The sequence below is a fragment of the Hemiscyllium ocellatum genome, chromosome 4 (genome assembly GCF_020745735.1).
Source record: "Hemiscyllium ocellatum isolate sHemOce1 chromosome 4, sHemOce1.pat.X.cur, whole genome shotgun sequence".
Lineage (NCBI taxonomy): Eukaryota > Metazoa > Chordata > Chondrichthyes > Orectolobiformes > Hemiscylliidae > Hemiscyllium > Hemiscyllium ocellatum.
In genome coordinates, this window is record NC_083404.1 from 54,375,881 (window position 1) to 54,380,030 (window position 4,150).

Genomic DNA, 4,150 nt, shown 5'->3' on the forward strand with positions numbered 1-4,150 from the left:
ACTTGCTGGATGTGTGGTGCAGCCAGCAAGGCATTCAAGAGGGCATGAGGTTATTATATAATTAGAAACAATGTGCAGGGTAATGGGGAAAGAGCAGGAGATTGGCGCAAAGTCAAAACGTTTAGACAACTGTTGCAGACACGATGGGCTGAATAGCCTCCTTCTGCACCATGACAATTCATTGAAATTCTGTGACGTGCCAGAAACATAATCCATCCCCTTTGGGAGGCTAACAGATTGGCTTTGTCTTCAGTTGTTTTTCTGGCTATAGTAAAACCCAGCAATGGGAGCTTCAGTGGAATTTATTTCACCCAGTAAGAGCTCAGTTAGGTTGGCAAGTGTGTGATGTTTGCAGTGCCGTGTCTGGGTTGGTCATTGCTTTAGGGCGGCATGGTGGCTCAGTGGTTAGCAGTGCTGCCTCACAGCGCCAAGGACCCAGGTTCAATTCCCACCTCGGGCAACTGTCTATGTGGAGTTTGCACATTCTCCCCGTGTCTGCGTGGGTTTCTTCCCACAGTCCAAAGATGTGCAAGTTAGGTGAATTGGCCATGCTAAATTGCCTGTAGTGTTAGGTGCAAAAGTCAAGGGTAAATGTAGGGGAATGGGTCTGCGTGGGTTGCTCTTCGGAGGGTCGGTGTGGACTTATTGGACCGAAGGGCCTGTTTCCACACTGTAGATAATCTAATCTAATAATTGTGCACTGGACAGAATATCACACAACCTTAGTTTGAACTTGGGTTAGGTGGAGTTGAGAGGGGGGAGCAAATGGAAGACTAACTTGTTTACAAATTCCCATCCATTCAATATTTCTTGCTCAAAGGGCTAGAATCCAGGTGGATCTGAGGTCCGGCCTAAAATTTCCCACTGTCCTAGACGATGTGTTGAATGCACAGCCCTTTCTAGTAACCGGAGCTTGGAGTGTTCAACTGTTTAATGTCCTGTCCATGTGCCTTTGCACTGTTGATGAAAATCCTGAATGGACCAATGCTGTAGAACAAATCCACAGCCAGATCACCAGAGGACATCCTCTGTATGCCTCTGAGAGCACACTGGCTGAGGTACCATTTTCAACCATCATTGGATATTTCCCTGCCAGTTAACCACCTGACCTCCCTCCATAAATTTGGTAAAATCTAGACTTTTGCCACCAGCCCCAATACGTAAAAAGATGAAGGTGCTCAAATACACTTGTTGATATCGATATGATTTTTCTCCTTGGCTGCTCATAACAAAGCGATCCCAGATAGTTGGCATTACGTAGCATTACCGCATCAAATTGTCGTGAAAATGGACGATATTTGTGTATTTCCTGTGGTGCCAGGGCTACTTAAACACAGCATTGTGAATGCCAACACAAAACCAAAGCCTGAATATCACTAGAATGAGCAACAAATTGTCTAAACTGTTGATTTGAACATAATCCCCAATAAATACAAAACCACAAGTCGAAAACTGAACACGGCAATAGGGAGAAAAACAAATCAGACTCAATAAGCTTAACATTTGTCTGCTTAAATTACTGACTAATTTTGGTGCTGGTGTGTGGCTGATCTCTAATGAGTGTTGGCTACAAGCTAATTAAATCATGTTGTTATCACTTTGCAATTTAATTAGCTCTCTGTCCCCTATCCGAGCCTGCTTAATGGCAGACTCTAGACTCATCTACAGTGACTATTATCAGATAATGATATCACCTTAGGACAGGGCACTGTCTGTCATATGAGAAAATTACTGGAGATGTTTGAAATTTAAAATAAAAGGAAAAAATGCTTGAATTACTCAGCAAATCAGGCAGCAACTGTCCACAGAATTCTGCCTGTCTAGAATAGCCCATTGTCCTACTTTCGCTTTAGATTCATTACACTTGTAAAATGTTATTAATTTAAAGATAATTGTTTTTAAAATACATTTACCTCAACATGAGCCAGCATAGAATTGTTAAATGTGGTTAACTTGATTAAGTTTTCTGATGAGGTAACTGAGAGCATTGATGAGGATTATATGCAGTGGTTTGATGGTACATGGACTTCCAAAAGACATTTGCAAAACTATCACATAATAAGCTTGCCAGCAAAATTGAAGTCCAAAGTTGAAGAATAAAAGAGTGAGTGATAGTATGTATATGTAGTTTGTTGAATGACAAAGAACAGAAAACAGTGATGAAGAGCTGTTTTCAAACAGAAAGGGGATATTGATTAGATTCCCTACAGTGTGGAAATAGGTCCTTTGGCCCAACCAGTCCACACCGACCCTCTAAAGAGTAACCCGCCCAGATCCATTTCCCCCTGACTAATGCACCTAACACTCTGGGCAATTTAACATGGCCAATTCACCTGAATTGCACATCTTTTGGATTGTGGGAGGAAACCCATGCAGACACAGGGAGAATGTGCAAACATCACACAGACAGGCACCCGAGGCTGGAATTGAACGTGGGACCCTGGTGCTGTGAGGCAGCAGTGCTAACCATTGAGTCACCTCAGAACTGAGACGTATGTTGATGATCAAAAATTCTTTACAGAGGACACAAATTCAAAATTTACGGATGTCACAAAATGTGGGACTATGGTGAGCAATGAGGAGGAAAATAATAGTACATAGGCTGTTTGAATGGGCGCACATGTAGTAGCAACTGACGTTCAATGAAGAAATATGAATTGCTTTATTTTGGTTGGGAGATATTATAAAAGTCAACAAAAAGTGGAGCTGGAAAGGCACAGCAGGTCACGCAACATCAGAGAAGCAGGAAAGTCAATGAAGATCCATTCATTATCGACTCTGACTTTCGGCATCTGCAGTCCTTGTTATCTCCAAGTGATAGTACATAAATCAAAGGTTACAATTCTAATTGGGGGGGGGGGGTGCTGGGGGCTGCAGAATCAAACCTAGGATAGATGTGTACAAATTGTTGATGTTGGCAGGGCAGATTGTGAAAGTGGTGAAAAAAGAATATTCAAGATCCTGGGCTTTATATATAGAGGCATAGAGTGAAAAGGCAAGGAGGTTCTGGGGAAGCTTCATTGATGCACCATCAACTTGAATATTCTTTACAATTCGGGACTCTGTACTTTAGGTAAGATGTAAAGGTATTGGGGAGGATACAAATAAGATTTCAGAGAATTGCTCCAGGCATAAGGTTATGCAAATTATGTAGATAGAATGGAGAAGCTGATCTGCATTCCTTTCGGAAAGTTAAGAAGAGATTTATAAAAATGTTCAAAATCAGAAGGGAGAGAGTGGGTAAAGTAGAAAGGGAAATGTTCTGCCTATTGGCAGGAAGATAGAAACTTTATGGGCAACAGTTTAAGACGAATGGTAAATGAATGAAAGATTTATGAGGATGTTGCCAGGATTGGAGGGTTTGAGCTGTATGGAGAGTCTGAATAGACTGGGGCTATTTTCCCTAGAGTGTCAGAAGCTGAGAGTGACCTTAGAGAGGTTTATATAACCATGAAGGGCATGGATAGGGTATATAAATCAGGTCTTTTCCCTGGGATAGGGAGTACAGAACTGGAGGGCAGAGGTTAAAGGTGAGAATTTTAAAAGATTTAAAAGGCATCTAAGGGGCAACTTTTTCATGCAAAGAGAGGTGTATTTATGGAATGAACTGCCAGAGGACGTGGTGTACCTGGTACAAATACAACATTTAAAAGGCATCATGTATGGTTTTTGAAAGGAAGAGTTTAGAGGGATAAAGGCAAAATGATGGGAAATGAGACTAGATTAATTTAGGTTACCAGATTGGCATGGACGAGGTGGACTGAAGGTTCTGTTTCCTTGTTATCTCTATGACTCTATGACACAAGGAAAAGTTATTTTGCATAGCGTGTGGTTGAGATCTAGGATGTCACTGTGTGAGTGCAGGAGGGTGGGGGGTAGGGGCCAGATGCTGCCCTGGCTTTCAAATGTAAATCTGTTAATTATCTGAAGAGAAAAGAATTTGCAGAGCTGAAGGGAAAAAGCAGGGGAGTGGAAGTATCTGAGTTGTTCTAGCAGACTGCCAGTATAGACATGAGACATTGAATGGTCTCCTTCTGAGGTGGAAACACTGATGAAGGGCTTTTGCCTGAAACACGATTTTACTACTCCTCGGATGCTGCCTGAACTGCTGTGCTCTTCCAGCACCACTAATCCAGAATCTGGTTTCCAG